A 15494-nucleotide genomic window follows, 5' to 3' on the forward strand; every position below is an offset into this window, starting at 1 on the left:
TTAGTTTAAAACCCCTTGTCCTGTCACAACAGGGCCTGCTAAAGTCTTTGTCCCTGTCTCTCCTGTGGGGCCCCCCTTTAGGTACTGCAAGGCTGCTATAAGGAAGCTCTGAACAGCGCCAGCTCTCTCAGCCTCTCCGCATAGGAGAGGTGCTCCAGCCCTCTCGTAATTTTTGTGGCCCTCCTCTGGACCTGCTCCAACAGGTCCACGTCCTTCTAATGTTGAGGGCTTCGCAGCTGGACAGAGTACTCTGGGTGGGGTTTCAGAAGAGGGGACTAGAGGGGCAGAATCACCTCCCTCGACCTGCTGGCCACGCTTCTTTTGATGCAGCCCAGGATATGGTTGACCTTCTGGGCTGTGAAGAAACCACCTGTGGTTTTGTTTTCTTCCATCTTTTCCCTCTGAAAGCACATTTGGCCACCAGAGTGGTGTGATTAGGTGGAAGAACCTGTGCTGGTGCTTATCAGTGCGTTGAATTTAGTAGAAAGGGAAGAGCCTGCAAGGAGGGAGAAGGTCCCTGGATTCCTCGCCATCTTGCTGCTTGTGCCCTCCTGTTAGCAGCTGTTGATTAGGAAGGAAACTTTGGGGAGGGGAGGATGCTGCGTTCAGCTCAACTCTTATACGGAACAGTCAGCTCTATGCAGTGCTTTGGTCTTTTAATCCACCTTGTGGGTGTTGCGTAAGTATCAGAAGAAATTTGCCTCCCATTCGTATCTAAATGACACCATTTTGCTGACAGAGAGTAGAGCTTCTTACCCCTGTAGCTTGTTTCTGTCCCCACCTGTATTTGGTCACCCCGTTAACCTCACCAGCAAAGGTTTGCAGTTGGTGATAACTGTGATGCTGGCATTTGCCACTGTGAGTTTGCTAAATGAGGTCTTTTTCAGTTTGGATGCCCAGGTGTGAACACCTAGTCTTGTCTGGCCTCTCGTTCCCACCATGGCTTTGGAAACCAACACAATGCTGGCATTGCCAGGGCTGGAGATGAGCTGCAGCAGTGGTGTGGTTGCATGGCTCCACCACATAGGTAACCTGATGTCATCTGGAGGGGTTCAGGGTTGTTGTAGTGTTGGAGCTGCCTCTTGGCATCCCCTGGCAGCACTCTGCGAAGCTGTCACATGGTAAATGTGAACCTAGTGCCTGGAGGTGCACGTTCCACTCCTTGTTTCTTCAAACTGTTGCTTCTCCTTTGCCGGCAATGCTGTGGAGGAACAGTGAATCTGTACAAATTAACTCTTAAATGTTATTCAGCTGCTATGCTAAAAAGACGCTAATAACTTTGATATAAGTAAAAGCTAGAGAGCTGGGCATTCATAAAGCCTTTCTTGGACATTATAAAAGGATCGATGGGTTCCTGGCTCCTTGGTTCCTAGGAATCTTCAAGGCTTGGTGGTGACATCACTCTTGCATAAGTAGTTTATCAGGGAATAAGCAGTTTGCTTGTTCCTTAGACTGCATCTGCTTGACTTACATTTATTAGGGATGCCTGTGTTCCCCCTTGCCTGCCATCCTGCCTCCTGATGTATGTTATAGGCCCCAGTATTCCTTTTCTTGTAGGCTTGGGTCTCTACTTTAGCCAGGATGTCTTTTATCCTCCCCCTTTCTTCCCACTTTTGCTGATGGTTCTTGGTGTCCGCCTTTCTGTCTCATCCCCATTTCTCTTTACTCTTTCAGGGTATCAACATTTTAAAACTCTCCAAGGAGATCAGGGAACGTTTTACAGAAATTTGGGGTGTTGATAGAAGCTATCAAACAGTTATTTTTCTGTCTGTAAAGATCAGTTCTTTATTTTGCCCATAGACAATTGCAGACCTGACTGCACTGCACTCACTGTCCCTTTCTTTCTTTTATTCCTGTTTGGAAGCAGGTCCTGTCTGTTAGAAGCTGGAGCACTCCCTGAAATGCTGGAACTGTTGGAAAGTAATCTTTGAAAGGCAGCACACCAGAAAAATGCCATGGAGACAGGGCCAAAGAGAGTGTCTACAGTAGACGAGGCCTTCAGGAAAGCTACTGAGTGGAGGCTGCTGCAGGGAGGTGTTGATGTCTCTGGGCCCTCATGAAGTGCCTACAGTTCATTACAAGGGTAAAGAGTCCCACCTGTGCTTCGTTGCTGCCCTAGTCTGGAGCATCCTTTCTTCTGGGGAAGGCATTGCCTTTATTTCTAAGACTTTATTTTCTGCTTGTTTGGAAATGTGCAGGTGTGTTGCCTTCCTGGACTCTACCAGAGCTTTCTGGTATCTGCATGTTTCCTGCGCTTTTCCTTTGGTCTGTTGCCAATGTCACGCCCTGGGTGACACAGAGGGTGAACATCAGAAAGCTGTCCCTGACACTTGACTCTAGGGCTGACATCACAGCTGCTGGCCTGGCATCAGCAGCCCTCTACACCAGCAGAGACCCTTTGCTTGGCCCCACTGAATTAAAAAACTCAGCACCTACAGTAGGTGCTGGCAGCCTGTAGGCTGCCTGTGCTGTCTGGGGCCAGCTGGGACAGTGAGGATGAGAAGACACAGTGTCCTTGTCCTCAGTGTACACTCCTGTCTCATCTACCTCTCCTTGGCTCCCAGCTGTCATAGAACCACAGAATGGTTTGGGTTGGAAGGGACCTTAAAGATCATCTAGTTCCAACCCCTCTGCGATGGGCAGGGACACCTCCCACTAGACCAAGTTGCTCAGAGCCCCATCCAACCTGGCCTTGAACACTTTAACACCTTGAACACTGTCCTACTTTCAATTTTTTCTACTTTAGGCAATTAAAGAAATCCTGGAAAGAGAGACAAGACTGTTTCCCACGATGTCGCCCCTGAAAGAAAGATGAGCCCTGTGTGGATACAGGCGGCACGAGTGCCAAGCGGATCTCAGGCTGGGAAAGAAGCTCAGCACAGGCTGAATGAGCGTGCCTGTAAATGTCCACTTGGCAGACCCAGGATCTCCTGCTCCCAGGGGGGACTCACTGGAAACTCATCTATGACCCCTGTCACCAGAGCGTCTCAGTTCTTGCCAGACCTTAAAGGCAAGTATCCTCAAACCATTCTGGAGTACAAATACCACGTTACAGATAGAAATCTGTGGCAAAGACAACTGAAGAAATTGCCTTATGTTGGGAGAAAGACCTGGTTGTAGAAACCAAGTCCCTTGTCTGTCAATTCTGAGGATGCCTTTATCTGTCCCTTAGGAGCGGTACCCAGCATTGATTCAAGCAGATCTCATAGGACCTCTGGTTGGAGGGGTGGTAGCAGGAGGCACCAGAGGAGTCACAGGCAGCTGATGCGTGCAGGGAATAGGACAAGGGTGAAAGAGCAATAGGAGAGAGAAGATGGTGACCTGCACAAAGGCCAGAGGGAGGAGCTGCTGCAGGTGGTGAGCGGTTGGCACAGCCACCAGGACATGTGGATGGGGGAATTTGGTGATCTCCTGGTGTCTCTCAAAGCAGTGCTGTTCTGAAAGGGTTACCTCCATTTTCTGAGCTTAGAGCATATGAAACACAGAGGCACAAACCAGAGCAGAGAGAGAAAGAAAAAATTTTTCAGAAGCCAAGAAAATAACAAATGGAGGAATCAAGCCTAAATCTTGTGTTGTGGGAGGGTGAGGGGGGCAAGGATGCTGGGGAGAGGGAATAGGAAAATGCTGTTAATGGGAGGGAGGCAAGGAGGGAGAGAGCGAGAGGTGAAGTGATATAAATGAGCAGAGGTGGAACAAGGAAAGAAGGTCACAGTGAATTCATTTCAATTTCCATTCAAATGTTACCCTGGAAAAAAACCCCACTTCGTGTGAAGCTGTGAAGACTGGGACTGCAGGGTTCCTCCTGGGGAGACTTGGCTGCTGCCAAGCAGCATTACTGTTGAGATATATTTTAGAATATACCATGCCACAGCAGGTGCATGCAATTAGAGGAGAGCTCTCCAAAATAGCAGGCGGCTGTCAATTTTTTAGCAAATGGTGTTGCCCTTTTTTTTTCCTTTGTCCAACTGTGTAGAAATTTATTCTAAGATGCATCATCTTTACAGAAACATTTTCAAAGGACCTGTTATTTTTACCCTTCTGTTGCTTTTTGTGACCAGACGAGGAGCAGAAGGCTATTCCAATGGCCATTGTGGGTGAGCTTTGTTTCACTAGGGTTAGTTAATGAACAAGCAACTTTCAGGAAACCTTCCTTTCTGAAAGCAGAGGGCTAATTTCCTCGTGGCTGGAATTTAACCAAATTACCACGATTACTACCTTTCTAAAGTATTACTATTGCTATCATTTGCCTTTTTATAGTATTTCACAAATGTATCGTGTCTCAGAACACTCCTATATGGTAAGTTTGCATTTAAATCCCTATTTTCTATGTTGATAAGGTATGCAACTGACTTATCATGATGAGATTTTTGTTCCATGACAGGGATTGAAACTAAATAACGTTTAAAAAATACCCACCGAAGAAACAATTTAGCTTGATGAGTTCCAGTGTTTTATTTTTTCTTGGATTAGGCACATGCCTTCTCCCTGAACAAAGGGCTATTGTTGCCGTGGTGTAAATCAGAGATTTATCATAGAATGTCTGCACAGTAGAGACGCAAATAGAATTTGGACACCCCTTAGGTGTGTGTGTGGGGTTCCTCCTGAATGGTAGGGGTCAGGAAATAGACTTATATTGCCTTGGCTTCTTTGGTTCGTTCCCAAGTCCTTTTTGCTCAGTAAGGGGAGTGGGCTGGAAATGTTCTCCTATAGCTCTGTGCAGCACAGGCTGCAGCTGTGCTGGGAACCTGGCAGTGATGCTGGCTGCTGGAGGAGGGTGGCATAACCAGGCTAGTGTGACGGCCCAAAGTGAGCCACGAGCCGCTCATGCCAACTATGACGTCTCCAGGTCCAGTCCTGTGGGGTACATGCCTATTGTGGGGCAGCTCCGTGAACTGTATGGAGCATGGGGAATGTGTCCCAATGGCCATGTACTTTGCTTGCCAGAACCACTGCTGGGTGGGTTATCTGCTGCTCTGCTCTAGCACAGAGTGTTTTCCTACCCTTCCTAACCGCCCTTTCGACTCCAAAATGTTCCCATGACTGGCTCTCTAATTATTAAACACAATTAAAGTGCTGCTTTTCACTCTGGCCTCTTGAAGTGACTATGGCTACTGAAATCTCAGGTGCTGCAACTGGCAGGTCTCCACTCTTGGAACATGGACAAGAATACATTCAGTATTCGTGTTCAAAATCACAGGCTGCTTTACCCTCCGGCCAAAAGAGCTTTTGCTGGTCCCTATTGTAGTGCTAACGATGATGTCTCTGTGTCCTGCAAGGACTGGTGACCACAGTGGCTGTTATAAACTAGACATTCTGGGCATGTAAGCTGTATTGTGTTCACAAAAAGCAGGAATTAATTTATAAATTGTTCAAGTGTGCTGTATTGCTTCCTGTGGAGCTGTATCACTCTTGTCTACTCCACTCTGTCTGTCGTTATGAACCTTGTAGCCAGCTGCTTTGTGAGCAGGGCGCCTGGGGAAATGGAAGGAATGTTTCCACTCCTAATTTCTATGATCCTTTGGGGTGGAATCGGCAAAAATAAACTCCTAAATCCCACCACAGACCAAGCCCTCCCCACGAGTCGCCATTCATGGTACAGTGTACAGATCTGTGCAACTTGTCTCCTTTTCTGCATGCTTTCACATCAGCGGTTTCCCTTCCAGCAGTGAAATGGTGTGTGTTGATGCTTGCAGGTCATAATTTTCTTTCTGAATTCCTGCAGGTTATGTGAGACAGTCCTGGAAGTCAGCATCGTGGTGTTTAGGGTTGGTATCCTGAGGACATTTTCGGAGATTTTCTTCTGTGGATTTTAGAAACAGGGTATCAGACAGCCAATTGTTTCATGTCCCTTTTGCCTGGGACCACATGATTTTCCTTCTCTTTTCCTTTTAAATTACGGTCTTGGGCATTTGGACATTGTTGGTGTGGCAGTGGGAGAGCTGGAAGCCGGCTGTGTGCTGGGCGACATACCGATTGTGGGCAGGTTCATCCCCTGCCCTGTAACCTAGCACAGAAGATGCGCTCCCTGCCTTCTGTTTTGCTTTTGTTCGAACTTTGTCATCCTAAACTGGATGATGCCTACTGCCATCTGCTGCATTTGGTACTCTGAGGCATCATGCAGACTCAATTATGCGCCTCTCTGGGATAACAGCAGGCAAGTCTTCTCTTCCACTTCGAAAGAGTGTTTTTCCCCTGCAAATGAAGGCTGAGATAAGTAGGAGCCTCCAGAAGCAAGCTGGATAAGCTGTTCCCAGCCACCTCGGGTGGACTTTCCATGTCTGCATGGTGGAGCTTTTAGTGCAGGGGGAGAGCTGCCAGTCTTTCTCTGCGGCTGAGATGCTGCATCCTGGGACTCAGCACTCTGATGTGGTGGCAGATGTGCTCCCCTGTGGCAACATTTAACCATTTGGCACTTTTAATCTTTACCATCTCCTTTTTTTGTTGTTGTTGTGAACATACATTACACCAAGCGGTTTGGAATGATATGACATTAAAGGAGATGGTGCAACTGTAAATTACAGTTGCTTTTTTCTAAGCGTCCAGGAGAGAAGGGCTATGAAGAAACCACAGTGAGCCCTACAGTGGTTTCATAGTGAAGTTGTTTTGTTATGCTTTCATACCCACACAGAAGTGACCGAGTAATAGGATTTATGTGTTTGATACAACCTGTGACCTCAGTCTTCTTCCTGTAGTGGGCTGGGGAGACATAACTGGAATCTGGGGTAAAATCACGAAATCATGGAATTCTCAGAGTTGGAAGGGACCTCTAGAGATCATCTAGTCCAACTCCCCTGCTAAAGCAGGATTTCCTAGAGCACATTACTCAGGACTGCATCAAGGCGGGTCTTGAAAATCTCCAGAGTAGGGGACTCCACGACCTCCCTGGGCACCCTGTTCCAGGGGCTCACCCTCAACGGAAAGAAGTTTCTCCTCATATTTAAATGGAACTTTCTATGTTCCAGCTTGTGCCCGTTGCCCCTTGTCCTATCACTGGAAACCACTGAAAAGGGTCCAGCTCCATCATCCTTCAAACCACCCTTTAGGTACTTGTATCCTTTTATTTTGCTGCAGGCTTAGGATAAATTTTGAGACTCCAGGACTGCTTCCAGTTTTCTTCTTTGTCTGCCCTGCAGGTGGTGGACCTGATGGGCTTCAACACGTAGTCATCCAGGCTTACTGTTTGAGTCCTTCTGGGCTGCCCATAGCATCTTGATCCTTTTTCTCCTTCAGTATATATTGTTGTATAAGGGTAAGGGTCAGATCAAGTGGTGGAGAGCTAGAAGAGGGGACGTAAACCTCATCTCCAGGACCTGTGCTATTTACATTCAAGACATTTCTGGCCCCACCAGCTGTTCCATGTATGTTATTTTCAGAAGGGCAATAATCCACGGGAGGTCAGGAGGGTGGAATCATGTGAATATGTCGGGTGAAGGAGATCAAGACGCTTGGAAGTCCTCGGGCCTTGTCGTGACAGGGAGTCAGGATCCCAGATGATTATAGCTTGCAGACTGGGAGAACTCAAGGAGAGTTCTGAATGTGTTGCTTGTATGGCTAGGAAAGGCTGCTTAGCCGAGCGTTTTTTAGCTGTTTTCAAGAGTCATCTGTGTTTACACTGCTGGCAGGACCACCTGTTCTTTTTTGAACAATAATATATATGTGTGTGTGCGTGTGTATATGTTGCTGCATTTCTGCATTTATTTTTAGCCCTTTCTAAAAACCCCCGACAGGTTTGAAAGATGCTGTGGATTGTGAGTGGTGCCTGGCGGCATTGCTCACATTGATGGTTGTCAGAATTTCCATGATAAATCTCCGCTTTGAAAGACTTATAACTCATCCTTCTATTCTTGGTCCTGCAGCTCTCGTATCCTGGGAAAAAAAACACATTTTAAAAAACTGCATTTTCCCCACAGGTTTGTGAAAATCAGTTTTGTTGGCCTAAACCAGAGCTTTTTCAAAGCAGACATTGAGTCTTGTCGCTTTTTTTTTCAATGCCTAATTGCAAATGTGTGGCAGGTCTCTTTTAATATGTTTTATATGGTCAAAGGGAAAAATTATTTTGCAAAGCAGACTGACACAGACACTGGATGGTGTAAATCAGTAGGGAGCCAACCGCAATTAGCTCCCCAGCTCTAGCTATGATGAAGCACAAACCCAGCTGAATCACGGCAGAGGCCAGGCAGTCTCCAGATCTGTTGTGGTACCAGCTGCACAATCGTAGGGTGAATGCTTCTCGTATCAAGAACTTGCAGAGAGATGATACATACCATGGGGTTTTTTTTTTTTTACATTCATAAACAGAGGACATGCATATTGCTATTGCTTGCAATCAGCACAAGAAATCCAGTACAAATCAGCAGCTGATAATTTTAATGAAGAAATACATAGTTATCCCTTATTAACTTTATGGTTCATATGTCCGTAGTGTCTTCCATCCATGCAGTGCAAAGCAGCTCACAGTCGTTAATCTGTACCATTCCCCAGTGAAGTTGTACACACATCATTGTGATTTCCAGTGCACACCCGGGAGAGACGGTGTTGTGAGGAGATTTAATGATGTGCCCTGGTGATGCTGTGAATCCATGAAAAAACAGAGAACGGCACACAGGAGCCCAAATCATGCCACAGTGCTGTAAGGACCGGGCTGCATTTCTTCTGTGAGTTTTCACAGTTTTTGAAAGCTGTTGAAATGTTAGCTGCAAATAGTACATTTGTATGCAGATGGTAGGTGCTAATTCAAAACATGAAGGTAATGAACTTGAAACTGGGTCCTGACACACAATGAGAATTGTGGAGGGAGCACTGGGAGCTTAAGCTGAATCAAAGTCAGTGCAATTTCACATGCAGTGCTCAGTAGGCCATTCAAACTCACATTATCTTTTGGCAGACGGGAATAACACTTATTCCCTGCCTTACCAGGAAGGCTGGGAAGTAGCAAAGTACATGCAGAAAGCTTTGTATATGCAAGAGCTCAGCTGTTTTTCAAACTGTATTACTAGCTGTTTGAATGACAGATATGACCATTCCTTCAGGTCTTGCCTGACAGCTCTGGACCCTCATGGTTACAAAACCACTGCTGTTACAAAACAGAAATAGTCCTGTGTTGCTTTTGTGCCTGTTGCATGGGTACACATCTGTGTTTTACTGTAGCTCTAGACACAGAGTTTAAACCTTTTTATCCTGATTTGTCTTCCTCTGCAACTGATTTTGCTTTGGGCGCAAAGGGTTTTTTTGTTCTGGTTCCCCTGTCCATCTCTTGTCTGTCTTAGGGCGTTGCATTCCTGTAGGATCCCAGCACCTCCTTAGCAGGAGGTGAGGGCCACCATATTCATATTCCAGATGGGAATTTCAGGCAAAGGAAGGCTCAGGTGACTTGCCTGTGTTTAGACACAAAACTTGCTGGAGTAGGAACTGGAGGGTACTCTCCGAGTACTCTCCAGAGTTTCAGGCCAGTGCCTGACTGCTTGTCCAGACTCAGTGTTATCTTTTGTTGCCGTTCTGGTCCCATCTGGCTGTCAGCTGTACCAGCCGGTGCTCCGTGGGTATTTACACTGCTGCCAGTTCTCATGTCTCAATTGGGAGTCATTTAATGCGGGTGACTGAGATTCCTCGAGAGGAAGAATTTGAAGTATCCCAGACAATGGTATGGTTAAGATCGGTTTTGTCATAAGACTGTTTTTTAGTATTTATTTTAAGGATTGTTGACACACATGCGTTTTTCTAAGGCTTTAGTATCTGTGGTTTCAGCTATGAAAGAGGGTCAGAGGCAAAACAGTCCTGGCATTGGAGTTTAATATCCTTCCCTTGTAAGATAATAGAATAAATGGGAAGAGAAACATATGATTTAAAATCTTCAGTGATAGTGAGTTTGTAAGAAAGGGACAGCACAATGTTTTTCATGATGCACTTGGCATTTCTGAAGAAAGATTCCTGGTAAAACATGACTGCAAGTCAGCAGAGTCAACAAATGTATCAGAGAAGAGAATGGGGCACGTCTCCTTTAATAAAAAAATTTATTACATATTCTCTTACTCTCAATTACCCTAATTTGAAGTGGGGAGCTACTGAATATTGCTAAATGGATTGAAACAAACAGCAGCACTGTGGACAAAAAATAATCATTATGAACTGCAGTGTATTGACCGCAGCAAATTTTTCACAGATTTGTAGGTTTTATTGCTGGGGTGACTGGTCTGACTGTCTGCTTAGTGTAGGGGAGAGGACCTTAACCAATAATTTCTGATGGGGTCAGTAATTTCTATTAGTACCAGTGCATACGTTTTTAAACCCGATTGCAATAATTAGAAATTACCTCATCCCCTAGACTGTGCTTTCCAATTGTTAATTAACATAATAGTTCTCACTGTAAGAGTGCTTCTGTTAGAAGAGCAATCGCTTGTCAGAAGTGTTGTCCCCATTGCAAGTACTTGCATATCAGGATTAAAATCCATCTTAACTTTGTCTTGGTAAGTGAAATAGAGCAAGCTGTAGATTCCCATTGCAGGCCAGTCTATGGTGCGGAGATGCTGGGGGTAACGTTGGAGCTGGCGTTGTGTGCGCGTAGGGTGTAGCCAGACCCGGCTGTATTTGTGTTTCTGGGTTTGAGACAGTATAGATGTGTGATGCTGTGATGCAGTGCATGCCTGTATGTCACCACAGCCCTGCTACTTGCTTAGCAGTACACATAGGGATGGTGGCGGCCCTGATTTGACTTGTGGGGAGGAGCACTTTGAAAAGCTATAGGCTCTCACCATAGGAAACGGGCTCTTCACCTTACCCCCAGGTCTGCACTGGGAGAGGAAAAGGGCTAAGGTATCTCAATGTTTGTGCTTCTGAGGATCTCCTCAAGGTCTCAGGTACCTCACTGTGCTGGCAGCTGTGACGTACTTGTGTGGTCAGAGATACCCACCAGGAATCAGTGAATATTGTCTTGAGGTCTCTTTCATTTAATGAATGTCTTTATTGTTGATTTAGAGCTGGGCATTTTAATGAACTTTTCAGAAAGTCCTCAGATTTGGCATTTCTCTGGGAATGCCAGAGACTAAAGGGATCTGGAGAAACCAGAAATATGGAGAGAAAAGTGTAATTGTATCCTTAGAAAATGCAAGACCACAGAGGGGGGAGAAAATAATCCAAAGCCTAACTTCAGAGGAAAAAAGGGTGAGAAAAGAGTTCTCATGATCCGTAAGGGGAAAATGAATTGAATAAAAGCCCATTTTTTTCAGTGCAATACCAGTTACAAATCACATGTTCTTTTTGGTTGACATGTGTGTTATACAGTGAAGGTGATGGCAATTTCTACTGTACATGTTTACGAAAGTGCTTTCTTGAATCTGGGCTGAAGTGGAAGAAAAGCAAGGTGGGAACTAAACATGGCTTTACTGGACTACGTGATTTAGCAATGGCTAATTTTAGGCACTTGCTTCGGAAACGTCTTGCCCGTAGCCTGGCACCCATCAAACTGGTTCTGTCAGGAGCACTTTTCAACCTCAAACTTTGTTCCCAGGCTGAAAAGCTGGCACAGCATTTACTTAAAAAACAAACCCAAACAAACAGCAGCAAGTTTCTGACCTCAGGCTTGCCTCTCCCTGCTAATCTGATTCCTTTTAAGGGTAGGAGTTGTTGGCTAATGTGATTTCTAGTGAAATCCTTGGTGTAGCTGGATTTAAGCGTGTCCGATTCTGCTGGTGCTGCCGTTAAAAATGTCGTGTCCTCACAGCCCATATCCAGTTTCTAGAGAAATCACTCAACGTGTCTTTTGCTTTCTTTACGTTGTCATATAGCTGACCATCACTGACATGCCTTTTTAAGGTCAGGTTCATGTCCAACACGAACAAGAAAAATTAACTCTCTCATGGGCCCCTAATAGTTCATTTTGATCTCTAGCTTGGCCGCATCTGTCCTGGCCCTTCCTGTCTAAATCAACCTTATGATAAAGAGGAGCTCCAGCATATGAATAGTGAGTCACAAAACCCAGCTCAGAGTAATCCCTGAACGTTTTCCTGCTGTGATCCAGCCCTGAGAGACGGAGATGTCCTCTCAAAAAATAACAGTGGTCTGCAGGAGGCTTGGTCTTGCTCCTGCAGATGCTGCAGTTGGGCTGTTGCCTCACAGGAGCTTGTCACTGGCCAGATGAACGGAGTTTGTAATATAGAAATGGAAAAAGAAGAAAAGTTCCTAATCCGCTAATAAGATGTAGCCACCTCGAGGGAGGAAAGTGGCTTAATGTAGCAGTCCTACAGGCCTCGGTCCAGAAACAATTTTGAAGGAATACATAAATATTGCAGCCTTTCTGAGTTTTGCTTCCCGGCTTGCTCTGGGGGAATACTTTTTGCTAGCAAAGGTGATATGATTGCTTTTATTCATCCAGAGACCAGTGTTTTTGTGTTAGTAGGTAGGCGACGAAGCCCTACATGGCAAACTGCGTTAGAGGACAGGGGAGCACATTTTATGCCGGCCCCGTAGTGCTTTCATGGTGCTTTTGCTACTTTTGTGCTTGGGAAGTGTAGGGGCTTGTGAGAAGGTGACAAAACCTTTTGTGCAGGAGCACAGAATGGTGAAAAGCGTTCACGTGGAGAAGCTGCTGAAGGACTCGAATCTTCCTATGGGAACTTTGTAAGCAGCCAGGAAAATGGGGTCTTCCGTGCCCCTTATCCACATACATCTTGCTGTGGGGTTCCTGCATGGGTGTTGAGGATTCCTGGGTTCCTAGCCATGTCTCTGGCAACGCCTAGGGGCTGGTGGAAGATGTGTTTGAAGCAACCACCATTTCCACCAGCAGAATGCCAGTACATCACAGTTCTCTCAGACGTTTTATGTTACTGATCTAGTGCATAACTGTCTTTAAAACGTATTTTGGTGTATATTTATTACATGTACTCTCTGGTGGAGGTGTGTTATTTGGTTTGTGATTGGCAGGATTAGTTATACAGTATTGTTTGTGCTTCCCGATGGCTGGAGGAACACACAGCTGCCTCTGGGGTGGATGTTGGCCCACATGAATTTAAAATCTAGTTTCCATGACTGACATTCACTTTCTGAGAACTCTGTTGCCCGTCAAACTCAATTGCTCAAATATCTGTGGGAAACCAGTGGTGGTATGTGAATGTGGTCTCAGCAAATTCATTTTAAAAAATGTAAACCTGTGTTCACTGGGGGAAAAATGAAGCATTTCTGCATTATTTGGCTAGAGTGAGTGTTATAAGCTCATTTGTTCCTCTTTCTTTTTCTGTCATCAAATATTCATAACAAGGAGATATATATATATATATACGGTATTACAATTCCTGTGGTCCTCAGAAGGATCTTTAATCATCTAGACCATGTAAGCAATGAACGCTTAAGGCAAAAGCAAAGCTATTAGTTTTGCCCTTCAGCCTCAGATTTTCCCCCTAAAAAGTGTGTCTTAAGAAGCTGTCACTCTCCATCCTCATTCTCAGTCCATCTGTACCTCTGCTGCAGCTGGTAACCTAATTGCCCAGATGCTGCACTTTATTCACAAATGGGTGCAGAAATTGGCATTAGCCCTGTACAGGATCTGTCCTGTAACCCCTTCTAGGAGGAGGTGCCAAAATACCTTGGGGCAGTTAGAGGTCTTATTGAGGAAAGAGAGAAGAGGCTGGGTTCTCACCTGACTGCTAAAAGTAAAAGTTGACCGGTCCCTATTCTGGTGTTTCTTAGTGCAAACTATTCTTAATCACAGCTGGAAGCTCCTCATAGCCTGACCAGCTCTTTCAGCTTTGAGAGCTGGATGTGATATGAACTCAATATGGAGCTCCACACCCCACATTGCCCAGGTATTGGTTCCCCTCCTCTTTTTTTCTTCTTCTTTTTTTTTTTTTTTTTAATTTCTCTCTAACAAATTCCAGGTTGATACTATAGCCCTTAACAGGGCTGCCTGGTTTTGTTGTTCGGTTGGCTTATTTATTTATTATTTATTTATTTAAATGCCATTTGTAAAGACACTGCTGCCCTTTTCTGTCATAATTTTGCCCACTGGGAAATTTCTGATTTTTGTGCACCTGGTGATAGTTCACCAGGTTGGAAGAAAAGCATCAGACTTCCCTGGGAGCTTTACTGAACAGAGAAAACCAGTAGTAGGATATGATTGAAACAGTGACACTCCATCCCTTCAGCTGCCTCTCGACTTCAAGCCAGTTCTTCAAGTCATTCTTCCTTGCTTGGGTGGGTAGAAAATTGGGCGCCAGATATTCCTGGTCCCAGAATGAGAGAGATCGTGGGCTCTCTGTACCTCAATACTCCTGCTGAGCCCAGGCTTATAAAGACCCTGGGCATCCTTTTGGCCTGACTGCATTGCTGCTGAGAGTCTCCCAAGGGAGCAGCAGTGGTAAAGGGAGCTCACCTAGAGACAGCAGTTCCCCTCGTGCCTGCCTAAGGCTTCCTAGAGAGCTGCTGCTCCACGGCTTCTGCTGATGCTGGTGGTCAGAGGTGCTCACCATTGCTGTGGGTTGGGCTCTCTGCTATGCTATGCTGACTTTTCAATTGTGAGTTTCTGCATTCTTCATAGTTTGGCCATTTTCAGCCCAGTCAAGCATGTTGTCATTCCTATGAACAGACAGTGCTTTTATTCTTTGGGTTTGGGATCTTCTCAAATCCTTGGTCTTGGTGATATTTTGTGGAAAAGTGACTGAGGGGAGATTGTGTAGCCTGGCATCTTTTTACCTGTTCCCTTTTAAATATTATCAGCTTTGAGTTTGCTTGACTGTTGCCTTTCTCACATATTCTGAAAAAGGAAACAACTTGCTCGACCCATGTACTCTGGATCAGCCATTACTTTTTAGTATCTCTCTCAGTTTCTCCCTCATTTGTCTCTTGGCCTGCTCAGCTGTCCCACTGTGCTGTTTGGAGAGAGGAGAGGGATTACAGGCATGACCTTGTCTCGATTCATTACTTTGTTAGTTTTGGCATTCTGTGCATTTTTAAATATAGCTTTTCCTTTTATAGGATTAAGTATTTCTGTTTTAAGAGCTTGGTGAAACACACATTTCCCTGTTCTCCTATCTTAGGCTGTGCAGCTGATCAGCACAAGGCTGTAGATCAGAAATGGTTCCTGGCTCCTTCAGACACCAGTTAGAGGAGGCAGTGCTGAAAATGGTTTGAGGTGTGCTGACCAAGAAGACAACTGGGGATAGTATTTCTGTTAATTGTCGGTTCCAGCTCTCACTGGAGAATTCCATTTTGAGAGGCTGAGCAGACTCCAGCAGGTATGACTCTGGAGAAAAGAGGGACGAGAGCAGAATGAAAAGTTCTCACATGTTTTCTTCCCCCCCGCCCCCTCGGAGCATTGTCTTTGTAATGTTGCTATTTAAAGATTGAGTGCCTATCCAAGGGCTGAATTTAATATATAATGTTGATTTAGGTCACAACTGTAAGATTGTCCATCCATCCGTCTGGTACAAAGCAATAAATACAAAATCTATCTGAAATGACAGGCCAGCCTCTCTGCTCACTGGCTGAAGTAAATGTGCTCCTATCGT

Source organism: Numenius arquata, chromosome 1 (genome assembly GCF_964106895.1).
Source record: "Numenius arquata chromosome 1, bNumArq3.hap1.1, whole genome shotgun sequence".
NCBI classification, from domain to species: domain Eukaryota; kingdom Metazoa; phylum Chordata; class Aves; order Charadriiformes; family Scolopacidae; genus Numenius; species Numenius arquata.